Source organism: Aquarana catesbeiana, linkage group LG03 (genome assembly GCF_042186555.1).
Source record: "Aquarana catesbeiana isolate 2022-GZ linkage group LG03, ASM4218655v1, whole genome shotgun sequence".
NCBI classification, from domain to species: Eukaryota; Metazoa; Chordata; class Amphibia; order Anura; family Ranidae; genus Aquarana; species Aquarana catesbeiana.
In genome coordinates, this window is record NC_133326.1 from 717,695,009 (window position 1) to 717,721,712 (window position 26,704).

The window sequence follows — 26,704 nt, forward strand, 5'->3', positions numbered from 1 at the left end:
GTTGGATCTCCGGATCCATGGATCCACGTCTCTGGCTACGCAAGCCCTCCCGCTGCCTTCTCAAGCGCTTCACCTCTGCTCTCAGTTTATAGAGCTTGTCTCTCTCCCGATTCAGAACTTTGATCCCGGCCACCACTCGCTCCCGGATGGCCTCTGAGCCTTCATCTTCACCAGTGGTAGAGAGATCCCCAGCCATGGCTTGTACAGAGGAAGGCATGTCACCTGATGGCCCAGGAGATGGCTGGGAGCTTCCAGCAGGAGAGGCCCTGCTGGCCTCCATGGCTTCCCCAGAAAGGAGCCAGGAGAGATGGGATAGATTTCCTCACCACTCCCCTCTCACACGGATCTATTTCTTCCCCTGATACCAACAGTTGGGCAATATTCCCCCAACTAATGCTAATGATGGGGCATTGTTTACTCCCATTGACACCAGGGCATTTTCTACTTTCACCGGCCAGTCTGGCCCCATAGGCGTGCGCAGGGGGTGTGCCAGGTGCACACCCTAATCACTGTTTTGGGTGCCAATTCCCCCTAATTGCCCTTGCCCCTCCCCCCCTTGTTTCCCCCCCCCCTTACTGAGTTCTGCTGGCATCCCTCATATCCTCTCCCTCCGGCAGCTGCAGGGGAGGTTTGACAAAGTGGCTAGTTACTAGACATGCTTGTAGGTTAATTGGTTCCTTCTAAATTGGCCCTAGTATTTGTAATAATGTGAGTTAGGGACCTTAGATTGTAAGCTCCTTGACAGCAGGGACTGATGTGAATGTACAATATTGTATAAAGCGCTGCATAAATTGATGGCACTATAAAGGTACCTCAAATAAATAAATAAATACATTTAATTTACCGGCCTCTCTTCCTTTTCTAAATAAACACAGTGTACACACTCACTCACTGTGTTCAATCATAACTGAAGCATGATAAACTGAATGAACAGAAAGTCGCTCAACACAGAACATTCATTCACTGTCCAGTGCAGCTGAGGCTGCAGAGAAAGGCACATGTGTTTGAGCTTTGGGGTGCACACCCTAATGCAATAGGCTGCTCACACCTATGTCCGGCCCCCCTCAAAGTCTAAAGGACAGTAAACTGGCCCTTTGTTTAGAAAGTTTGGAGACCCCTGCTATATAGAATGAGAGGCCCCTGCCATCCTGGTCTTTTGCAGGAAATTGAAGACTTGGCTCTTCACACAAGCCTTTCCTGTGTAGCCTTTCTGGTTCCATTTTTAATGCTTCTTTCCTGTTGTTGTCTCCTCCTAGTCTCTGGGGGTTTTTTTTTCTCTCCAGGGACTCCGCCAAGCGCGTCGGGGCAAGACCGCGCTATATTAAGATACTTCTCAACTCTCAACTCAACTCATGGTTATAGCTTGGTACAGGATATAGGATAGGACAGTGTATTTGATAGGACAGGTTAGGCTGTAGGATATGACAGGAGAGGATATAGGATAGGATATAGCATAGGATGGGATAGGTTGTGATAGGATGTAGGTTAGGATAGGATATAGAATAGGAAAATATAGAACAGGACAGGATTTAGCAATACACACAACAGGGTAGAGGCATTGTTACAGCCCTGGCTATTGGCAGAGGTAAGTGCCTCAAAGCATGCTGGGTACCTGTATAAATGCTGAAGGGCACATGTGCTCTGGGTCTTTCAGCTAGAGATGAGGCAGCTGCCCCTCCTCTGAAGAGGTTGTCATACGGCCTTGTGTAGTGGACCTAAGGGCCTGAAGTCAGAGTAAAACTGAACCCAGAGGTCCTGCAGTAGCTGACTGGAAGGGAGACACCAGCAAGGATGTGATTCTGCCTCCAGTGGGTACTGATCTGTGCCATCTTCAGCTAGAAGAGTCAGTGGATGGGTGTGAGTCAAGGGGATGCTAGATAGTGTCCTGAAGATAACATAGTTGCATCAAATCTGCTGCTAGAGAAAGCAAGAGGTCTTAATTCTTCCATACAAGTGGCAGTATAGTAAAAACTGTGTGTCTGCTTCCACAAATACCCTGGTGTAGGGTTGCCACCTTTTTATAGTAAAAACTATACATATATTTTGTAATTAAATAACATTTCTAATCATATGAAGTTAATCACAAAAGTCCCCCTTTACATCAGAGTCCACAGAGTTCCCCTTTTACATCTGAACTCTCAGAGTTTCCTTTCACTGTAAGGGGGGACTCTGCAGACTCTGATGTAAGGGGGGACTCGGACATAAGAGATGTTCTGGGAACCTGGATTTATGGGGGAACACTGTGGCCCCTGGTGTAAAGGGGAACTCTGATGTAAGGGGTGCTCTGAGAACCCTGATTTACCTTAGTGTACTCACTCACTCAGAGGCAGGAGAGAGAAGGAGGGAGACTTCAATCACAGACAGGGATGGATGGTGAGCTCACTCACCCCTTGGCAGTCAGCACCTCTCATCCAGATGTATCTGAGGCTGCTGGACTTCAAATTCCTGGCCCCAACTTTCCTTTTCTGAGGCTTAGCGCTGGGGATTGGAGTGTGGGCAGATCGAGCCCTCTCTCCTCTCCAGTCTGAGTGTGTGAGTGTGCGTGGGGGAATTGTTAGTGCTGGCTTTGGGCAGTGTGAACGAGAGTGTAACAGACACTGTTGGCTTAGACAACTGCAGCCAGCAACCCTGATGGTAAGCCATAATCCAGTCTGAATAAGGTGTCCGGGTTTCAGGTGGTCAGAAACCCGGATGCATGATTCCAAACCCAAGGTGGTAACCCTACTGGTGAGGCCAAGTGAGAGTTGTCCTTATCAATTGTGAATAGTTCATTTGGAGTATCCCACTATTCCCTTCTCCCATCCAATTTCCACAATAAATATCAAAAACCACATATACCCTGAAGTGTTTATTGAGTAACGAGCAAACGGGAGTAAGGGGGAATATGTGAAAAAGCCCTAGCAACTGTCTGCAGGTAATCAGAGGGAGGCCTAAGAAGTCAACACACAGGAAGCCCTATGGGGACAGTGCTAGTAGGAATGGGAGTTGGATTCAGGTCAAACTTGAATTCAGGATTACAATTAGATTTGAATTGGGAATTTGGGTCAACCCATAATTCTCTGGTCAGCTGGGGGGAGTTCTGAATAACCCAAAACCCCTTACTGTATGTCTTCAAAGTCCCCATAGCCTTATTAGGATATTTGAGGGCAGCAGTCACACACACACAAATATATATATATATATATATATATATATATATATATATATATATATATATATATGTGCGTGCGTGTGTACAATATATACTGTATATATATTGATAAGACAAGTGTTATCTGATGGAGGACAGACTTTTGACTTTTGAGTACTGGAACACCAAAATAGGCCTCCAACTTTGAGGAACAATGTAGGATTTACTTTGCAGCAAACAACAGAAATGTTCCAGCTGAGATCCAGTTGTGGAAACAGAATGGCACCTTTACAATTCGGGAGCTCTGGAATAGGGGAATAAAGATGATAGGAGCTAGTAATGTTGGCAGGTATCACATTTTTTTGGGGGGGCTGGGGGAGCAAAGTTGACAATTCAAAGTTTAGTAAGCGTCAGCAGCAGGAGATTTCAATCACTTGTAATCCAAGACTGGTTCATTTTATTAAAAGTGAGCTGGTACACACTGTCAATGGATAAATGTCTTCTCGGTAACAGAATCTTCTGCTGCTATGAAGGCCCTCTCAGCCACCACACAGACAGGGATTTGTATAATTGGGAGCTGATGACCACCAATTTATGTTATACATATTCCATTATGCTATTTCTGAAAATCTGAAAAATGCTGGAATCCATCTCTGCCATTGTACTCATCATATTGGAATCTGCAGAAGAAGGAAAATACATAACAATCTATAATTTTCCTATAAATAATTATACAATCCTTATATAATGTACTTTATATGCACTTTTTGTCCCCTAAATTAGCAAAGGTATACCCTGTTCCAAAACGGGTAAGGTTAGTGCAATTGTTTTTGGACAGTATGTACAGGAGAGGAGTGTGGAGGGTATGACAGTGGGCAGTATGTACAGGAGAGGAGTGTGGAGGGTATGCCAGTGGGCAGTATGTACAGGAGAGGAGTGTGGAGGGTATGACAGTGGGCAGTATACGCAATAGAGGAGTGTGGAGGGTATGACAGTGGGCAGTATGTACAGGAGAGGAGTGTGGAGGGGATGACAGTGGGCAGTATGTACAGGAGAGGAATGTGGAGGGTATGACACTGGGAGGTATGTACAGGAGAGGAGTTTGGAGGATATGACAGTGGGCAGTATGTACAGGAGAGGAGTGTGAAGGGTATGACAGTGGGCAGTATGTACAGGAGAGGAGTTTGAAGGATATGACAGTGAGCAGTATGTACAGGAGAGGAATGTGGAGGGTATGACAGTGGGCAGTATGTACAGGAGAGTAGTGTGGACAGTATGCCAGTGGGTAATATATACAGGAGAGGAGTGAGAGGGTATGACAGTGGACAGTATGTACAGGTGAGGAGTGTGGAGGGAATGACAGTGGGCAGTATGTGCAGGAGAGGAGTGTGGAGGGTATAACAGTGGGTGGTATGCACAGGAGAGGAGTGTGGAGGGTATGACAGTGGGCATTATGTACAGGAGAGGAATGTGGAAGGTATGACAGTGGGTAGTATGTACAGGAGAGGAGTGTGGAGGGTATGACTGTTGGCAGTATGTACAGGAGAGGAATGTGGAAGGTATGACAGTGGGCAGTATGTACAGGAGAGGAGTGTGGAGGGTATGACTGTTGGCAGTATGTACAGGAGAGGAATGTGGAAGGTATGACAGTGGGCAGTATGTACAGGAGAGGAGTGTGGAAGGTATGACAGTGGGCAGTATGTACAGGAGAGGAGTGTGGAGGGTATGCCAATGGGCAGTATGTACTGGAGAGGAGTGTAGAGGGTATGACAGTGGGCAGTATGTGCAGAAGAGGTATGACAGTGGGCAGTATGTGCAGAAGAGTATGTACAGGAGAGGAGTGTGGAAGTTATGACAGTGGGAAGTATGTGCAGAAGAGGAGTGTGGAGGGTATGACAGTGGGCGGTATGCACAGGAGAGGAGTGTGGAGGGTATGACAGTGGGCAGTATGTACAGGAGAGGAATGTGGAAGGTATGACAGTGGGTAGTATGTACAGGAGAGGAGTGTGGAGGGTATGACAGTGGGCAGTATGTACAAGAGAGGAGTGTGGAGGGTATGCCAGTGGGCAGTATGTACTGGAGAGGAGTGTGGAAGGTATGACAGTGGGCAGTATGTGCAGAAGAGGAGTGTGGAGTTTATGACAGTGGGCAGTATGTACAGGAGAGGAGTGTGGAGGGTATGCCAGTGGGCAGTATGTACTGGAGAGGAGTGTGGAGGGTAAGACAGTGAGCAGTATGTACAGGAGAGGAATGTGGAAGGTATGACAGTGGGCAGCATGTACAGGAGAGGAGTGTAGAGGGTATGCCAGTGGGCAGTATGTACAGGAGAGGAGTGTGGAGGGAATGACAGTGGGCAGTATGTAAAGGAGAGGAGTGTGGAGGGTATGCCAGTGGGCAGTATGTACAGGAGAGGAGTGTGGAGGGAATGACAGTGGGCAGTATGTAAAGGAGAGGAGTGTGGGGGGTATGACACTGGGCAGTATGTACTGGAGAGGAGTGTGGGGGGTATGACAGTGGGCAGTATGTAAAGGAGAGGAGTGTGGAGGGTATAACAGTGAGCAGTATGTACAGGAGAGGAGTGTAATGGTATGACAGTGGGCAGTATGTACAGGAGAGGAGTTTGGACGATATGACAGTGAGCAGTATGTACAGGAGAGGAGTGTGGAGGGTATGACTGTTGGCAGTATGTGCAGTAGAGCAGTTTGGAGGGTATGACAGTGGGCAGTATGCACAGGAGAGGAGTGTGGAAGGTATGACAGTGGGCAGTGTGTAAAGGAGAGGAGTGTGGATGGGGATGACAGTGGGCAGTAGTACAGGAGAGGAGTGTGGAGGGAATGACAGTGGACAGTATATACAGGAGAGGAGTGTGGAGAATGTGACAGAGTCAATTTGGGTGGGGGTGGGGGGCATGGAACCCAGAATCCCTTGGCGTGGTTGTTAAAACATTGTTTCAGCTCCCCATGCACCTCCTATGTCTAAGTCACACTGTGTCTCTAATCTCTAATAGGGGCACAGGGTGACCGAGAAATCCAGTCGGATCTGTACTAATCAGACTCACTGTACAGCCACGCTGGAATGTTGTGTATATATATATATATATATATATATATATATATATATATACATACATATATACAGTATCTTACAAAAGTGAGTACGCCCCTCACATTTTTGTAAATATTTTATTCTATCTTTTCATGTGACAACACTGAAGAAATGACACTTTGCTACAATGTAAAGTAGTGAGTGTACAGCTTGTATAACAGTGTAAATTTGCTGTCCCCTCAAAATAACTCAACACACAGCCAATAATGTCTAAACCGCTGGCAACCAAAGTGAGTACATCCCTAAGTGAAAATGTCCAAATTGGACCCAAAGTGTCAATATTTTGTGTGGCCACCATTATTTTCCAGCACTACCTTAACCCTCTTGGGCATGGAGTTCACCACAGCTTCACAGGTTACCACTGGAGTCCTCTTCCACTCCTCCATGACGACATCACAGAGCTGGTGGATGTTAGAGACCTTGCACTCCTCCATCTTCTGTTTGAGGATGCCCCACAGATGCTCAATAGGGTTTAGGTCTGGAGACATGCTTGACCAGTCCATCACCTTTACCCTTAGCTTCTTTAGCAAGGCAGTGGTCATCTTGGAGGTGTGTTTGGGATCTTATGATGTTGGAATACTGCCCGGCAGCCCAGTCTCTGAAGGGAGGGGATCATGCTCTGCTTCAGTATGTCACAGTACATGTTGGCATTCATGGTTCCCTCAATGAACTGTAGTTCTCCAGTGCCGGCAGCACTCATGCAGCCCCAGACCATGACACTCCCACCACCATGCTTGACTGTAGGCAAGACACACTTGTCTTTGTGCTCCTCACCTGGTTCCCCCCACACACACTTGACACCATCTGAACCAAGTAAGTTAATATTGGTCTCATCAGACCACAAGACATGGTTCCAGTAATCCATGTCATTAGTAGGGATGAGCTTCGAGTTCGAGTCAAACCCATGTTCGACTCGAACATCGCCTGTTCAACTGTTCATCGAATTGCGAATGTTATGGGCTGTTCGCGCCAAATTCGAGTGGCGCGTCACGGCCCATAATTCACTGTGGCATCGCAGTGCATTGCTGGCTGATGATTGGCCAAGCATGCACTATGACCCGCATGCTTGGCCAATCAGAGCGCCGTCTGTACAGAGAGCCGTAATTGGCAAAGCCAGTATGGCTTTAGCCAATTATGGCTCAGGGGGTTTAGTACACGCCATACACTATATAAGGCCGCCTGAGTGGCGGCCTTGTGTAGTGTGTTGCGGCGGTGGAGAGATAGAAAGAGAGACAGTGTCATTTGATTTAAGTTAGATAGAGTAGGCAGGCGAGTCAGTTAGCTGCACTTACAGTGTATTGTGTATATATATGCATCCTAGGTGTTGTGTATATATATATATATATATATATATATATATATATATATACACTGTATTCAGTTTAGCTAGATCCGTTCCTGTTATTCTCTTCCTACTAAAAGGCAGGCAGGTGTTTTTACAGTATTTACAGCTAGCTGAAGAAAATTGCTGGTGTTCTTCTGATCCTATTAGTACCACAGGCAGGCAGCTGCAGTATTTACAGTTATGCCTTGTACACACGGTCGGACATTGATCAGACATTCCGACAACAAAATCCATGAATTTTTTCAGACGGATGTTGGCTCAAACTTGTCTTACATACACACAGTCACACAAAGTTGTCGGAAAATCTGAGCGATCTGAACGCGGTGACGTAAAACACGTACGTCGGGACTATAAACAGGGCAGTAGCCAATAGCTTTCGTCTCTTAATTTATTCTGAGCATGCGCGGCACTTTGTGCGTCGGATTTTTGTACACATGATCGGAATTTCTGACAACTGATTTTGTTGTCGGAAAATTTTATAGCCTGCTCTCAAACTTTGTGTGTCTGAAATTCCTATGGAAAATGTGTGATGGAGCCTGCACACGGTCGGAATTTGCGACAACAAGGTCCTATCACACATTTTCCATCGGAAAATCCTATTGTGTGTACAGGGCATTAGTGTACTGTGTCCTCTGCACAGTGTGCACTAGGGATGAGCCGAACACCCCCCTGTTCGGTTCGCACCAGAACATGCGAACAGGAAAAAAGTTTGCTCGAACATGCGAACACCGTTAAAGTCTATGGGACACGAACATGAATAATCAAAAGTGCTAATTTTAAAGGCTTATATGCAAGTTATTGTCATAAAAAGTGTTTGGGGACCTGGGTCCTGCCCCAGGGGACATGGATCAATGCAAAAAAAAGTTTTAAAAACGGCCGTTTTTTCAGGAGCAGTGATTTTAAAAATGCTTAAAGTCAAACAATAAAAGTGTAATATCCCTTTAAATTTCATACCTGGGGGGTGTCTATAGTATGCCTGTAAAGGGGCGCATGTTTCCCCTGTTTAGAACAGTCTGACAGCAAAATTGGAAGGAAAAAACCCATTTAAAACTACCCGCAGCTATTGCATTGCCGACAATACACATAGAAGTTCATTGATAAAAACGGCATGGGAATTCCCCACAGGGAAACCCCAAACCAAAATAAAAAAAAAAAAAATGAAGTGGGAGTCCCCCTAAATTCCATACCAGGCCCTTCAGGTCTGGTATGGATATTAAGGGGAACCCCACGCCAAAAAAAAAAAAAAGAAAAACGGCGTGGGGTCCCCCAAAAATCCATACCAGACCCTTATCCGAGCACGCAACCTGGCAGGCCGCAGGAAAAGAGGGGGGGATGAGAGTGCGCCCCCCCCTCCTGAACTGTACCAGGCCACATGCTCTCAACATTGGGAGGGTGCTTTGGGGTAGCCCCCCAAAACACCTTGTCCCCATGTTGATGAGGACAAGGGCCTCATCCCCACAACCCTGGCCGGTGGTTGTGGGGGTCTGCGGGCGGGGGGCTTATCGGAATCTGCAAGCCCCCTTTAACAAGGGGACCCCCAGATCCCAGCTCCCCCCTGTGTGAAATGGTAAGGGGGTACTTACCCCTACCATTTCACTAAAAAACTGTCAACAATGTTAAAAATGACAAGAGACAGTTTTTGACAATTCCTTTATTTAAATGCTCCTTCTTTCTTCTATCTTCCTTCATCTTCTACTTCTTCTGGTTCTTCTGGCTCTTCTGGTTCTTCCTCCGGCGTTCTCGTCCAGCATCTCCTCCACGGCGTCTTCTATCTTCTTCTCCTCGGGCCGCTCCGCACCCATGGCATGGGGGGAGGCTCCCGCTCTTCTCTTCATCTTCTTCTTCATCCTCTTCTCTTCTTCCTTCTTCTATTCTTCTCTTATTCATTTTCTTCTCCGGGCCGCTCCGCACCCTGGCATAGAGGCAGGCTCCCGCTGTGTGACGGAGTCTCCTCGTCTGACGGTTCTTAAATAACGGGGGGCGGGGCCACCCGGTGACCCCGCCCCCCTCTGACGCACAGTGACTTGACGGGACTTCCCTGTGACATCACGGGGAATGCCACAGGGAAGTCCCGTCATGTCCCGTGCGTCAGAGGGGGGCGGGGTCACCGGGTGGCCCCGCCCCCCATTATTTAAGAACCGTCAGACGAGGAGACTCCGTCACACAGCGGGAGCCTCCCTCCATGCCAGCATGGATGCGGAGTGGCTGGAGAAGAAAATGAAGAAGAGAAGAAGGAAGAAGAGAAGAGGATGAAGAAGAAGAAGAAGAGAAGAGCGGGAGCCTCGCCCCATGCCATGGGTGCGGAGCGGCCCGAGGAGAAGAAGATAGAAGACGCCGCGGAGGAGATGCTGGACGAGAACGCCGGAGGAAGAACCAGAAGAGCCAGAAGAACCAGAAAAAGAAAATGAAGGAAGATAGAAGAAAGAAGAAGCATTTCAATAAAGGAATTGTCAAAAATTGTCTCTTGTCATTTTTAACATTTTTGACAGTTTTTTAGTGAAATGGTAGGGGTAAGTACCCCCTTACCATTTCACACAGGGGGGGGGGCCGGTATCTGGGGGTCCCCTTGTTTAAGGGGGCTTCCAGATTCCGATAAGCCCCCCGCCCGCAGACCCCCACAACCACTGGCCAGGGTTGTGGGGATGAGGCCCTTGTCCTCATCAACATGGGGACAAGGTGTTTTGGGGGGCTACCCCAAAGCACCCTCCCAATGTTGAGGGCATGTGGCCTGGTACGGTTCAGGAGGGGGGGCGCGCTCTCGTCTCCCCCTCTTTTCCTGCGGCCTGCCAGGTTGCGTGCTCGGATAAGGGTCTGGTATGGATTTTTGGGGGGACCCCATGCCGTTTTTTTTTTTTTTTGGCCCGGGGTTCCCCTTAAAATCCATACTGGTATGGAATTTAGGAGGAACCCCACGTCTTTTTTTTCTAAAATTTTGGCCGGGGTTCCCCTTAATATCCATACCAGACCTGAAGGGCCTGGTATGTAATTTAGGGGGACTCCCACATCATTTTTTTTTTTTATTTTGGTTCGGGGTTTCCCTGTGGGGAATTCCCATGCCGTTTTTATCAATGAACTTCTATGTGTATTGTCGGCAATGCAATAGCCGCGGGTAGTTTTAAATGTGTTTTTTTCTTCCAAATGTCATTTTGCTGTCAGACTGTTCTAAACACGGGAAACATGCGCCTCTTTACAGGCATACTATAGACACCCCCCAGCTATGAAATTTAAAGGGATATTACACTTTTATTGTTTGACTTTAAGCATTATTAAAATCACTGCTCCTGAAAAAAGGCCGTTTTTAAAACTTTTTTTTGCATTGATCCATGTCCCCTGGGGCAGGACCCGGGTCCCCAAACACTTTTTATGACAATAACTTGCATATAAGCCTTTAAAATGAGCACTTTTGATTTCTCCCATAGACTTTTAAAGGGTGTTCTGCGGCATTCGAATTTGCCGCGAACACCCCAAATTGTTCGTTGTTCCGCGCACTTGCGAACAGCCAATGTTCGAGTCGAACATGAGTTCGACTCGAACTCGAAGCTCATCCCTAGTGTGCACCTAAAGCTACCTGAAGAAAATTGCTGGTGTTCTTCTGATCCTATTAGTACCACAGGCAGGCAGCTGCAGTATTTACAGTTAGTGTACTGTGTCCTCTGCACAGTGTGCACCTAAAGCTACCTGAAGACAATTGCTGTTGTTCTGATCCTATTAGAACCACAGGCAGGCAGCTGCAGTAGTTACAGTTAGTGTACTGTGTCCTCTGCACAGTGTGCACCTAAAGCTACCTGAAGACAATTGCTGGTGTTCTCATACCAATAATACTACAGGCAGGCAGTTGATTCTGCTAGCTGCAGTATCAGTATATGTATATACATCCCAGCTTTGTGCAGCTACATCTCACTGCAGGCCATTAGTATGTCTGGAAGGCCAACAAGGAGAGGCAGACAGTCACAAGTCAATAAAAGAGGGCAAGCAGGCTCTGTGTCTAGAGGCAACAGTACTGGTCATGGACATGGTGCATCCTCATCAGCACGTGGCCATGGGACACGCTTGTCCTTTTTTTCGGCAGGTGGCCGTGTTGAGCCGTAACATGCCGAAGACTTGGTAGAGTGGATGACCAAGCCGTCCTCATCCTCCTCATCCTCTCTCACCCATGCTCAGGGTACTTTGTCTGGCAAAGCAGCTGCCAACGCGGCCTCTTCCCTCGGCTCAATGGCATCAGTCACTCCTTCCCTAGCCCCACCATGTCCTCCTGAGGAGTCCCCCGAACTGTTTAACCACAGTGTTGGGTACATGCTTCAGGAGGATGCCCAGCGTTTTGAAGGCTCCGATGATGGTACCCAGCTAGAGGAAGGCAGTAATGTGAGCCCAGAGAGAGGGGGTGCCCAAGAAGGACAGCAATCTGGCAGTCATGTTCCCCCAGCTGCAGCATACTGCCAGGTTTGCTCCAATGATGAGGAGGGAGGGGATGATGAGGAAGTCACTGACTCCATGTGGGTGCCTGATAGGAGAGAGGAGGAGGCACATATCCAACGAGGCAGGATGCCCTCCAGGGGCAAGCTTAAGGGCAGCACACTGACAGCATGACACCGCAGAGCTCCGCATGTGCAGGGCGCTGCTGTCTCTGCATGTTATTCCAAAAGTTCTTTGGTGTGGGCCTTTTTTGAGATGAGTACATCAGATTGCACCTCTGCTATTTGCAACATATGTCTCAAGCGTATCTCGCATGGCCAAAACATCACCCGCTTTGGCACCACATGCTTGACCAGACATATGTCGACCTGCCATGCAGTTCGTTGGCAAGAGTACCTAAAAGACCCACACCAAAGAACAAAGCAGACCTCTCCTTGCTCCTCATTAGCTGGGATCTCCAACCCCACTAAACATTTAGTCCTCTCTGAAACCTGCACTGAGAGGAATGAAGGTGTAGAATTAAGTGTGTCACAGTCAAGTACTTGCGGGCAATCTGCTATCGGTACACAGACGTCAGATTTTACCAGGCAAATTTCCCTGCCCCAGCTGCTGCACCGCCGAAAGAAGTTTGCCCCCAGCCATCCACATGCCCAGTGGTTGAATGCTAGCTTGGTTAAATTGCTAGCACTTCAACTGCTGCCTTTTCAGTTGGTAGACTCTGCCCCCTTCCGTGAATTTGTGGAATGTGCGGTTCCTCAGTGGCAGGTTCCCAAACGCCACTTTTTCTCACGGAAGGTGATTCCAGCTCTCTACCGGCATGTGGAAGGCAATGTCTTGGCCTCGCTGGACAGGGCGGTCAGCGGTAAGGTGCATATTACCACTGACTCATGGTCCAGCACACATGGACAGGGACATTACCTATCTTTCACCGTGCACAGGGTGACTCTTCTGGCAGCTGGGAAGGATACAGGACAGGGTGCAGTAGTGTTGGAGATTGTTCTGCCACCACGCCTCCAAAATTCTACTAGTGGTGATTCTGCCACACCTCTCTCCTCCACCCCCTTCTCTTCTTCTTCCTCCATGGCCTCTTCCTGTGCTGATTTGTCCTCGGAACCAGCGGTGCTCCATAGGCGTTCAAGGGGCTACGCAAGCACGCAGGCAAAAAAGATGTCATGCGGTGCTTGAGCTGGTGTGCTTAGGGGACAGGAGCCACACTGGGGCAGAGATTCTGTCAGCTCTGCAGGGGCAGGTTCAGAGGTGGTTGATGCCATGCCAGATTAAGCCAGATATGGTGGTTTGCGACAATGGCACCAACCTCCTCTCTGCCCTTGGACATGGACAACTGACTCACGTCTTTAACTTGGTGGGGCAGCGGTTCTTGGGCAGGTACCCGTGCTTACAGGATGTCCTGAGGCAGGCCAGAAAAGTGTGTGTGAATTTCCGCAGGTCATCTGATGCCAGTGCTCGGCTGGCTAACCTCCAAAAGGAATTTAACCTGCCCAAGAACTGCTTAATCTGTGACATGCCCACCAGGTGGAACTCAACGCTGGCCATGCTGCAGCGGCTGCACACGCAGCAGAGGGCCATCAATGAGTACCTATGCGACTATGGCACCAGAACAGGGTCAGGGGACCTTGTTTTTTTTCCCCACGCCAGTGGGCTATGATCAGGGATGCATGCACTGTCCTGTCGCCATTTGAGGAGGCCACGAGGATGGTGAGCAGTGACAGTGCATGAATCAGTGATACTGTCCCTCTTGTCCACCTGTTGGAGCACACGCTGCGTGGAATAATGGACAAGGCACTTGAGGCAGAACAGAGGGAGGAAAAGGAGGACTTCCTTACCTCTCAAGGCCCCCTTTCTCCAGACAGTGTTCTGGCGTGCCTGCCGATCACACAGGAAGAGGACAAGGAGGAGGAGGAGGATTGTGTCAGCATGGAGGTGGAGCCTGGCACTCGGCATCAGCAACAGTCTTCAAGGGATCATTTACAGTCCGAAGAAACCCATGGACTTGTACGTGGCTGGGGGGAGGTGGCTGCCAATCATGTTGTCCTTAGTGACCCAGAGGCCTCTGGACCGAATGCCTCAGCAAACCTACGCTGCATGGCCTCCCTGTTCCTGCAAAGCCTACGGAAGGATCCTCGTATTCGTGGTATCAAGGGGAGGGATGATTACTGGCTGGCAACCCTCCTTGATCCACATTACAAGGGTAAGGTTGCGGACCTTATCTTGCTGTCGCAGGGGGAACAGAGGATGAAACATCTTCGGGAGGCCTTGCAGAAATGTTTGTGCAACGCGTTTTCAGAGCCTGGGAGGTTACAATTTCTTGGTCCTCCTGGACAATGTGTTGCTGAGGCTTCGGTCAGTCACAGAAGGAGTGGTGGAGAAGGTGGCCATCTGACCGATGCATTCAGACAATTTTTTAATCCGCAGCCCCAAGATCTGATCGGTTCCAGCAACCATCGCCAGCGTCTGATTCACATGGTGCAGGATTACCTAGGGGCAAGATCAGACTTGGACACCTTTCCCTCCGAAAATCCTCTGGGTTACTGGGTCTTGAGGATGGATCACTGGCCAGAGCTTACACAGTATGCAATTGAGCTACTGGCCGAGGCCCAATTTTTCAGCCCCTGTTTAACAGGGGAGTATAATTACAATTTTTGATGCAATACTTTGCAGCAAGGCTCATTCCTGTGCTTCAACTATAGCATCCCTGAGGGGTTGCAGTGTTTTGGCAGCAGTGGCTAAGGCCCAATTTTTCATCCCCTGTTTAACAGGGGCATGTAATTACAATTTTTGATGCAATACTTTGCAGCAGGGCTCATTCCTGCGCTCCAACTAGAGTATCTGTGAGGGGTTGCAGTGTTGTGGCACCCATGCCTAAGGCCTAATTTTTCTGCCCCTGTTCAACAGGAACATGTAATTACAATTCTTGATCTAATATTTCATAGCAGGGCCCATTCCTGCGCCCACTAAGAGTAACTGTGAGGGCTTACAGTGTTCTGGCAACACCACCACCACCAAAGGCCCAATTTTTCTACCACTGTTCAACAATGGCATGTAATTACAATTCTTGATGTAATATTTCACAGCACTGCCCATTCCTGCGCCCACCAAGAGTAACTGTGAGGGCTTACAGTGTTGTGGCAGCACCAACACCCAAGGCCCCAATTTCTGCAGAGTATATAGAGCAGGCCCCTACTTTCAAACATCCAACTTACAAACGACTCCTACTTGCAAATGGAAGGAGACAACAGGAAGTGAGATGAAATCTACCCCTAGGAAGGGAAATTCTCTCCTGTAAGAGTTAATATGGGAAAAACGTGTCTCCTCTTCACTGATGCTTTATCACCAATCCTTGTTTCACTAAAAACCCCAAATTTTCAAAAAACATTTGTCATTGGGACAGAAAGTGAGATGAAATCTTCTGAAGAGGAGCACAGACAGCAAAACAAATGTTACAGGGGTGATAACCCTTCCCCATGTTTTCCAAAAAGCTTAAAAATAATTTTTTTGTCTGGAGCTACACTTTAAAAATGTACCAGTTCAAAATTACAAACAGATTCTAACAACAAATCTACAGTCCCTGTCTTGTTTGCACCGCCTGTATACTGCTGTTCAGAGTATATAGGGCCTAGGGGCCCCACACCTTTCCTTTTTTAAATTTGGGTGCGGGGTTCCCCTTAATATCCATACAAGACCCGAAGGGCCTGGTAATGGACTGGGGGGTACCCATGCCATTTTTCTCACTGATTTTCATCCATATTGCTGGGACCCGACATTACATTAAAGCCGCAAGCAGTTTTAAATGACTTTTATTCCTTTAAAAATGTCATTTTGTGCAGGGACTGTTCTAAGCACGGGAAACATGCGCTCCTTTACAGGCATACTATAGACACCCCCCAGGTATGATATTTAAAGGAATATTTCACTTTTTTTTCACTTTAAGCATCATTAAAATTACTGCTCCCTTAAAAACGTCCGTTTTTAAAACTTTTTTTTGCATTGATACATGTCCCCTGGGGCAGGACCAGGGTCCCTAAACCCTGTTTAGGACAATAACTTGCATATTAGCCTTTAAAATTAGCACTTTTGATTTTGAACGTTCGAGTCCCATAGACTTTAATGGAGTTCTAAAGTTTGCGCAAACTTTCGGTCCGTTCGCAGGTTCTGGTGCGAACCGAACCGGGGTGTGTTCGGCTCATCCCTAGTCCTTAGTCTGCTTGTCTTCAGCAAACTGTTTGCGGGCTTCTTGTGCATCATCTTTAGAAGAGGCTTCCTTCTGGGATGACAGCCATGCAGACCAATTTGATGCAGTGTGTGGTGTATGGTCTGAGCACTGACAGGCTGACCCCCCACCTCTTAAACCTCTGCAGCAATGCTGGCAGCACTCATATGTCTATTTCCCAAAGACAACCTCTGGATATGATGCTGAGCACGTGCACTGAACTTCTTTGGTCAACCATGGCGAGGCCTGTTCTGAGTGGAACCTGTCCTGTTAAACCACTGTATGGTCTTGGCCACCATGCTGCAGCTCAGTTTCAGGGTCTTGGCAATCTTATATCTTAGGCCATCTTTATGTAGAGCAACAATTCTCTTTTTTCAGATGCTCAGAGAGTTCTTTGCCATGAGGTGCCATGTTGAACTTACAGTAACGAGTATGAGAGAGTGTTAACACAAAATTTAACACACCTGCTCCCCATTCACACCTGAGACCTTGTAACACTAACGAGTCATATGACACTGGGGAGAGAAAATGGCTAATTGGGTCCAATTAGGACATTTTAACTTAGGGGTGTACTCACTTTTGTTACCAGCGATTTAGACATTAATGGCTGTGTGTTGAGTTATTTTGAGAGGACAGCAAAATTACACTGTTATACAAGCTGTACACTCACTACTTTACATTGTAGCAAAGTGTCATTTCTTCAGTGTTGTCACATGAAAAGATAGAATAAAATATTTACAAAAATGTGAGGGGTGTACTCACTTTTGTGAGACACTGTATATATTGTATATTGTCTCATTTTGTTGTGTACTCTTTGCAGGGTCATTTGGAGTGTGGCTGTATTCCAAAGTTCTATTGTGTCTGTCTGCCTTGGATATTATGGGATGTGTATGTAGATTAGCTGTGAGATTGGTGGGGGCGAATTCCTCCAACAGCTCTCACTGCTGATTGGACAGTCTACCCAGCCTGGAATGCAAAGGTGGGGGGATTGTCCAGAGTATTACCTGTGTACCTGTGTTTTCAATAAACAGTCCATGTTCAGCAACCAAACGAGTATTGTCTTCCTTGTTGTTGGGAGCGGTTGGAATATCTGATATCTATATTCAGATGGGGAGGAAGCGGTATATGACGAAAGCACTCAAGTGGAGTGTGGGGTGTTTTGTTACAGAGGGTATGACAGAGGGCAGTATGTACAGTAGAGGAATGTGGGGGGTATGACAGAGGGCAGTATGTACTGGAGTGTATGACAGTGGGCAGTATGTATAAGAGAGTAGTGGAGGGCAGGAGCGGCCTGCCCCCCTTATCCAGCGCTATCCCCCTTATCCATGCGTCCAGCCCCCTGCAGGATACTGGGCGCATTAATTCCTATAGGGGGGTGTTTATTTGAAGCAATGATTAGAGCCATAGGCTCTAATAGGCTTCAAAATGGGGTGGGCTCAGGGGCAGGGAATGCGCTCACAGCCCTCCCAGGTGTGTTAAAATAGCGAATGAATATTCGCTATTGTAACACTGATCCTCCTCCCGGTCAATCAGGAAGCGGATCTGAGATCCATCACCCATTTGGCTGAAAGGACAGGCGATCCTATTGGACCCCTAGGAGGAGGGGAGACGCACGGTGAAAGCAAGGAGGAGAGGACACAGAAGCCGCTGCTTGGATGCCAGCTGCACGCTGCCCGGATGCCTGCCACCTAGATGGGGTAATTGCCGGACCGACCCAACAAACAGCAGGGGGGGGGGGAGTTGAGGTGCCGCTGGCCGCCGGGTGGGGGGATGGTTGTTTGGAGGGTATGACAGTGGACATTAAGAACATGAAAAATAGCAGAATATTAGAAGAAACATTTTAGAAAAGAGGAACAATTCATTTAGATGAAATGGATGGATGAGTATCTTTTTTCAAACTTACTATGTAATTATGTGAACTAATTTAATGTGACCAGTGAATGTTTCACAAGGTTTGTTGGCTGGAGATGTCTGTCTGCTAAAGCCACCCATAGACATTGAAACTGTGTCCTGATATCAGCAAGCCAAGATTAGATGTTTAGACCTCTGTAGGAATCATCACCCGTCTGTGAAACCTATAAAATCTAGCAATCTGTTATCAACTGATATCAGATGTTATAATTTCTGGACTGTTTTCATACAAGTTACTCAGAATACAGTAGAAAAGATTAAACTCAACACAGTGGTGAACAATTGGACCCAAATGTCTGCCTCTCTGTGGAACACTTCCCATAAGCTCATGCAATGATGGAGTTCTAAGGGCAAAGTAGCTGCAAGCCAAATTTCCCAAAATGTTTCTTATCAATATGACAATGACATAGAGAAGACAGTTATACATGTAAAAGTTATACTCACAGAATGTAAACAGAACGCATATGAGGATGAACGAAATAAAGAACACAAGAAGTTGGAGGACCACCAGGAACTGCATAACCCGACCTGAATTTTCATCAGCTAAAATAATTATAAACAGAGAAAATTGTAAACAAGCCTTCATGCATCTACTGCTGTAAAAAACCTCCACTGACATACTATATATACATAAAGTATCAAAGTATATATAAAGTGATCCAGGATAAAGTCAGAGCAATCTACAATGTCTGCCAAAAGCATGTGTCCCCACATTGGGTGTCTCCAGTAAAGGGTCCTGTTAATATTCAATCATACAAAGACATTGTAGTATTTTCTGTTCCAGCATGACAGTGCCCCTGTGTCCAAAGCCAGCTCCATAAAGACATGGTATGACCAGTTTTGTGTGGAGGAAATTTAGTGTCCTGCACAGAGCCCTTACGTCAATCCTACTGAACACCTTTGGGATGAATTGGAACGTTGATTGTGAGCCAGCTCTTCTAATCCAACATCAGTACCTGACCTCACAAATGGGCACACATTCCCACAGACACTCTCCAAAATTTTGAGGGAATCCTTCCCAGAATAATGGGGCCAGCTCCATGAAGGCATAGTTTGACCAACTTGGTGTGGGGGAACTTGAGTGTCCTTCACAGAGCCCTGACCTCAACCCTACTGAACACCTTTAGGATAATCTGGAATGCCGGTTGTGAGACAGGTCTTCTAATCCAAAATCAGGCCCTGACCTTTTACAAATGCTCTTCTGGCAAAATCTTGCAAAACGCCTTCCCAGAGGATTGCAGGCATTCAAACTGTATCTGTAGTTGGGGGAGGCTGATTAATGGCCATTATTATTGAATGAGATGTCCTCCAAACTCATTGACTAGTAACTTTTATTTGATGTTCTGCTCAACCATACATTTCTCCATACCCATTTGTATTAGGTTAAGACTGTATTTAGTGGAAATAGAGGGTTGATGTACAACAACCAGCCCCTTCTATTGCCTTCTATTGTTTTTTATTGGGTGCGTTTTATAGTTTTTTTTTCAAAATTGTCTGTTTTATTTTTTCATTTATAGCACAAAAAATAAAAACAGCAGAAGTGATCAAATACCACCAAAAGAAAGCTCTATTTGTGAGAAAAAAAGGACATCCATTTTATTTGTGTACAGCATCACACGACCGCGCAATCGCCAGTTAAAGCGACGCAGTGCCGTATCGCAAAAAAATGGCCTGGTCAGGAAGGGGGCAGATCCTTTCCGGGGCTGAAGTGGTTAAGGGATGTGTCCTTAGGTGGCATGAGTATAACAAAATGGAAATGTAAAGGTAATGGTTTCTTGGGCTCTACATCGGGATCATGGATATTGGTGTATGTATTTTCCTCACCAGAGTTCCCTGAAGACAGAAACAGACACTGCAGAGTTTGAAAATTGTTGGTGTCAATGTAAGAAGATGAATGTTCTGATGAGTTTTGCTGGCATTTTAATGCAATAAAACACATTGAAAAAGCATAGCACAGGGCATCAAAACATGCATAACAATGCAATATAATAAAAACTGTATTGTTTTTAAAAATAAAAAACAAGCCCAAAGAAAGAAATTAAAGTAAATTAGGTCAGAATTTTGCCGGTCTGGCAAAGTTTGTTAGGAAAGATTATTAGAAGGACCTTCAAAACTGCTTAGTTCTATAATATTCCTAAGCAATGATCTGCATAGCACCACCCATTTTCCTAAAATGAGGAATACATCCCTTTATTTTTTTTGATCTGTGATGGAAGTGTAGGTCATCTCCAGTGGGTGTCTTTTGTTCAAAGAATACTAGGTTTTTGTGTCCTACAAGCCCACCTCACCATAACATGGTGGTCTGATTGTACCATCAAATTCCATTATATGACTGAAAATATCTAGATAAACATAACAGACATTAGTCCCATTCTTCTACTTATCCAACTAAAGTTACCAAATGTATCCTGCCTCACTCAATCTGTGAAAATCACATACTGTATGTAAACCTTACTTGTCTCCATCTGGAGATCTTCAGTGTTCCTCATCGTGGTCTGTGGATACACAGGATTCCATGCACTCTGCTATCTCCGTCTCAAGAACACTTGTTGTCTTGTGCTTTAAATATATGAAGAATCAGGAGGTAATCACATTTAGAAAAAAATGTTGTTATTGAGCGCGACCACAAAAAAGGGGAAGCTCATGCAGTTCTGTAGATAATTAGCTTTATAGAGCGATCCTATGCATCACTTTCCCTCTTCTCTGGCTACACAGGTTAAGATGTCTTTTAGAGGTCTTTTTCAGTACATTGTTTCTTGGTGTAGCTCAGCACTATTAATGAGGTTCGGATTTAGGTTGTACATTGATTCAAACCAACACAACCGGTCACCTGCCTGAATTCTCAGGTGCTGTAATGTAAACAACGCACAAAGGATCCTGGGTGATGTCATACAATAAAAATTTCCGTGACCATATTTGGTCAAAGATATCACCCAGGATCCCTTGTGTTTACATTACTGTAGCTATGTGATGCGTAGCCTTTGGTCCTCTTAACTGACAATGGATTTATATTAATGGGTGCCATGATTAATGAGGATTAATAAAGCTGGACATCATGATTGATTCTGGAATATATTGGGGGACACTTTGAAGCTATTTTTTATTATAATTATATTGTATTGCTATTTCTAAGGTGTGTATTTATTTACATTTAACTCTTGGGAATGGGTTTAAAAGGAGTACAAATATACACCCGTATTCATTATGCTGGGAGGGGGTAGATATCTGGGGGGCCCCTTATTATAAAGGGGCTTCCAGATTATGTTATAAGTCCCTCCCAATATTATCCCCACATCTTTCTTGTGGCATCATATGCGGGGCAGAGGCCATTTTCCCTCAACATTGGGACAAGGTGCAGGGGTCATTTTGTCTTTCCCTTGCAAGGTACCCTCCCGTGTTGAAAGATATATGGCTTGGTCTGGTACAGGAAGTTGGACAGCACGCTCGCTGCCTTCCATTTTCTGGCCACCCATGCTCCATGCCTGGAAAAGGGCCTGAGTGTAATTTTGGGAATCTCATGCCATATTTTCATTGTGTACTGTCACTTCTAAAGGACTACATTGTACCATGTGAAACTTCCAGGCATCCCCCAATCTTGTTATGTAAAGGATTTGTGTATTTTTACTGTTGCCCTTCAAGTCACAAGAAAAGACCCTCCCTCTCCTAATAGTTTTTTTTTCTTATTAATATTTTTGCATCTGTACATGTTTGTTTCCCATGGTAGTGTTTCAATTCCCATGTCCTTTTATCAACATTAGCTTGCCTATTAGCCTTAAAAATGTGCAGAAAAAAATAACAAGATTTATCTCCTACAGACTTCGGTAGAGTTTGGCTATAAGTTTAGGGTTCGCAGACTTCCAACTGGGTTTGCTCAGCTTAAACCGAATACAGGCAGATTTACTCATCCTATTGAAGAACTATCCTTTTTGTAAAAGGCCTCACTCACACCTAAAAAGTAACTCTAACTACTGTGTCTCTACACAACCAAAAAAGGATACATTTCCTGGAAGCTAAAATTGAGAAAATGGTAAACAAGCCTTCATGCATCAACTGGTGTAAAAAACCTCCACTGACATACTATATATACATAAAGTATCAAAGTATATATAAAGTGATCCAGGATAAAGTCAGAGCAATCTACAATCAGCACTATGCTTGCATCGGACAATGGAGGACAATTACAACAAACAAGTCAGTCAACTCAAATCGTGAGAGTCCACGGTAGATGTTTCTACAGAAAATAATGAGGAAACATATAATCTATCATGACAGATATAAAGTCAAAATAAGTCTGGTGTTTCTGGTTTCATAATAACAGTGGTCTGTCTATGGTGAAGATTTGAACTGATATTATGGAAAGCCGACGAGGGTCATGAGAATTACTAGGATCAAGTCTAGACTATATCTGAATAAACTGATGAAATGTTTTCACTGCTTGAGAAATCCATTATTCACGTTATCAAACCAGGTCAGCTCAGCTGAGGAAGTTCATTGCTTTAAAGATGAAATATTTATTATTATGCATATGTAACACACTCCCGTAAGAGTCGCTGGTGACTTTTGTCCTATTTCCTCCTTTAGAACAGCATTTTCCACACTCTTCCACTGGCTCCAATGAACAGTCCATGGGCTTCTATTTTTTTTTTGTTTTTTATTGGGGAATGGAGAACTTGGATAGGGGGCATGGAATACACTGACAACTATAAAAATGTACAACCGGAGGACTCTAACTTCTGTTGCACTGCACAAAAAACATGAACGTCTCACAGGATCTCTATGCTGACCTGTACTCCTTCCAGAGTTAGAAACTACACACAGTCACTACTCTTCAGCACTGGGGTTATTTCCCCTAATAGCCACAGGATCATCACTTGCCACCTGCCCAGATCCACCAAGCTCTTTCTAGTGAGGGAGGACATAGGACAGCTGGACTCTTTCCCACCAACTTCCTCCTGGCTCTCTGTAGTGAGCTTCTCTAGCCCAGTTAGATCCCCTGCACTCAAGCTTGCTAGGTAAGCTTTAAACATGGGCCCACCAACCCCCCCCCCCCCCCTCCCCCCGATTCGGTTCTCACAAAACTTTTGAGCATCGCAAAAGTTTAGAACTGATTAACAAACCCCATTGAAGTCTATAGGACACAAACTAGAAAAATCGAAAGTTCCAATTTTGAAGGCTTTTATGCAAGTAATTGGGCATACAATGGTTACAGGGACCTGGGTACTGCCCTGAGGGACATGTATCAAAGAAAAAAAACATAATTTTTAAATGAGCAGTGATTTACTGATGCTTAAAGTGAAACCATAAAAATGAGAAATAACAATAAAAATTAAAAATGCCTTTAAATATAGTGCCTGGGGGTCCCCTCTGTCTGCCTGTAAAGTGGCACATCTGTACTGTGTATAAAAGCTGCTGCAGCAATAATGACATTTATAAAGAAAAACATGAAATTTTCCCTGCAAGCTTTCTTTATTTTGTAAACAATGGATTGTATGATGAGGCCTGTCTCTTTTGCAGACTTTGGATAGCAGTAACAGGTGCAGAAAAAATTGAGCTTTGGGTGTTGGTGGTACCTTCACACCGTAACCCTCTAGGTACACTTGATGAATCCAGTAATGGCTGTGCATTGTCAAGGGGCAGGTGGCTGACGCTGTATTCAAATAACTGCACTGACTCCTCCATGCATGATGCTGGGGCTATGACATGAATATATCTGGACAAGGAGGCACAATAAGTCACTCTGGCAGCTGCAGTGGACTGTACACTAGTCTCTGTTTGGGTGATGAAGGATGAGGAAGATGAGGATGGTTTAGTAAGCCAGTCCACCACCTCCTCTGCATGCTGTGGCTGGATAGCACGGGCAACATCACTAAACAGAGGAAAATGTGCCCTGCCTAAGGACTGACCAGGTCTACCTTTGCCTGTGGACACAGACACTGATGTCCCCCTCACAGTGCCATGGGAACGTCTGCCTCTCCTTGTTTGCCTCCCAGATATTATAGGGGGCTTATTACCAAAATGTAACAGAAATGGGGAAATGTGTACTTGGATGCACTTTAATCAATGGAAAGTTGTGTTTGGTGCACTTTAACGTGAGTACTCACTATACAGACACACTCCACTGATACACTACATATACTGCAGTAAATGTGCACCAACGCACTGCAATATACTGCATTAAACATGCAGTAACACACTAAAATATACTGCAGATGTAAAGCTGAATGGTGGTCACTACACTCACAATGACTGAACTATCACTAGATTCACACTAAACTGATATTCTACACTGACAATAGAATCACAATAGCACATTAACATGCTAGTAGCACTGAACAGAGCCCTGTTCTATCTCTCTCTACGCCAATATCACACAACAAATGGCTGCTATGGGAAAAATATTTTTATAGTGTGGGACTAAGAGCAATGAGCTGTGATTGGATAGAGTCATCATGACAGTGTCCAGTCATGACTCCAACTGTGCTATGTGCCCTGATTGGGAAAAACTTTCATTCCTTCAGTCAGTCAGGGCTTCCAATGCAGTGTGCAGTGGCACAGTACATTGTGGTTGATCGACGCGCCGAACAAATGGTCAAATGCCCTGTAAACTGAGATGTTTGCCGAAAGGGCGAACAGCCAATGTTCGGCCTGAACCGTTCATGCAACACTAGTAAACTTTGTTGGGGTCTTGGGGTCTTCCTGTAGGCTTATCCTAAAATCCTGCACCAGGGGCAGAGTCCATGCACAGGGGTCCTGCAGGACTGAACCCATAAACACTGCACAATGCTGCTCAGGCCTCAGACTACTTATTAAATCTCTCACCACCTACTGGGCACACCTCCCCAGGGATTGGATGGAGTTCCATAAATTTTCAGGCTGCATGCCTTGTTTTTCCTACCACTAAGAATCCTCTAGAAGACAGGGGAAGTAACAGAGCAGCAGTCTGTGGGACACTGAACATCCCTAAAAATCAACCCCTGCTTCTCTGATTACAGAGGAGCCAACTAAATGTAAATACCAGCCTACTGTAAACTAGGAGGCTGCTACACATAAAGAGGTGGATTATGGGATTATTATTTTTTGTGAAAGGTAGTTATCCAAATCAGAGTGTCTGTTGCTATTAGATCTCCTGGGCATTCGAGAGACCAACAGAGGTGGTGCCTGTTTTAAAGTTCAATCTTAGACTAGACCAATGGTGACAATTAGGGATAAGCTTCGAGTTCGAGTTGAACCCATGCTCGACTCGAACATCGTGTGTTTGACCATTTGCCGAATTGCAAACGTTATGGGCCATTCGTGCTAAATTCGAGTGGCGCGTCACGGCCCATAATTGCGGCATCGCAGTGCATTGCTGGCTGATGATTGGCCAAGCATGCACTATGACCCGCATGCTTGGCCAATCACAGCGCTGTCTGAACAGAGAGCCGTAATTGGCCAAAGCCAGGGTGGCTTTGGCCAATTATGGCTCAGGGGGTTTAGTACACACCCCACATTATATAAGGCCGCCTGCACGTCAGCCCTGTGTAGTGTGTTCCGGCGTTTAGAGAGAGATAGAGAGAGAGAGAGACAGTGTCATTTGATTTAAGTTGGATAGAGTAGGCAGGCGAGTCAGTTACCTCACAGTGTATTGTGTATATATATCTGCATCCCAGGTGTTGTATATATATATATATATATATATATATATATATATATATATATATATATATACACTGTATTAAATTTAGCTAGATTACAGTTACAGTGTGTACACTGTGTACCCTGCACAGTTGCACCTATAGCTACCTGAAGACAAGTGCTGGTGTTCTTCTTCTGATCCTATTAATACCACAGCCAGGCAGCTTGAAGTATTTACAGTTAGTGTACTGTGTACCCTTGCACAGTTGCACCTATAGCTACCTGAAAACAAGTGCTGTTGTTCTTCTTCTGATCCTTTTAATACCACAGCCAGGCAGCTTGAAGTATTTACAGTTAGTGTACTGTATACAGCTGCACCTATAGCTACCTGAAGACAAGTGCTGTTGTTCTTCTTCTGATCCTTTTAATACCACAGCCAGGCAGCTTGAAGTATTTACAGTTAGTGTACTGTATACAGTTGCACCTATAGCTACCTGAAGACAAGTGCTGTTGTTCTTCTTCTGATCCTATTAATACCACAGGCAGGCAGGTTGAAGTATTTACAGTTAGTGTACTGTGTACAGTTGCACCTATATCTACCTGAAGACAAGTTCTGGTGTGCTTCTTCTGATCCTATTAATACCACAGGCAGCATTCTGCTAGCTGCAGTATAATCAGTATATATATACATCCCAGTTTTGTGCAGCTACATCTCACTGCAGGCTATTAGTATGTCTGGAATAGGGATGAGCCGAACACCCCCCTGTTCGGTTCGCACCAGAACATGCGAACAGGAAAAAAGTTTGCTCGAACAAACGAACAACGGTAAAGTCTATGGTACACAAACATGAATAATCAAAAGTGCTAATTTTAAAGGCTTATATGCAAGTTATTGTCATAAAAAGTGTTTGGGGACCCGGGTCCTGCCCCAGGGGACATGGATCAATGCAAAAAAAAG

The 26,704-nt window shown here is 45.6% G+C and overlaps 1 protein-coding gene across 1 annotated transcript in view; it reads right to left on the minus strand.

Annotated features, from left to right (window-relative positions):
* Positions 1-2,873: 2,873 nt before the first annotated feature.
* Positions 2,874-26,704, minus strand: part of LOC141133705 (CD209 antigen-like protein C) — a 160,454-nt gene continuing 136,623 nt past the window's right edge. The window contains exons 7-8 of the transcript XR_012243112.1: positions 18,577-18,675; positions 2,874-3,810 (exon numbers count right to left, since the gene is read on the minus strand). The gene's annotated coding sequence lies outside the window, so the exon portion shown is untranslated. The remainder of the gene's footprint in view (positions 3,811-18,576; positions 18,676-26,704) is intronic.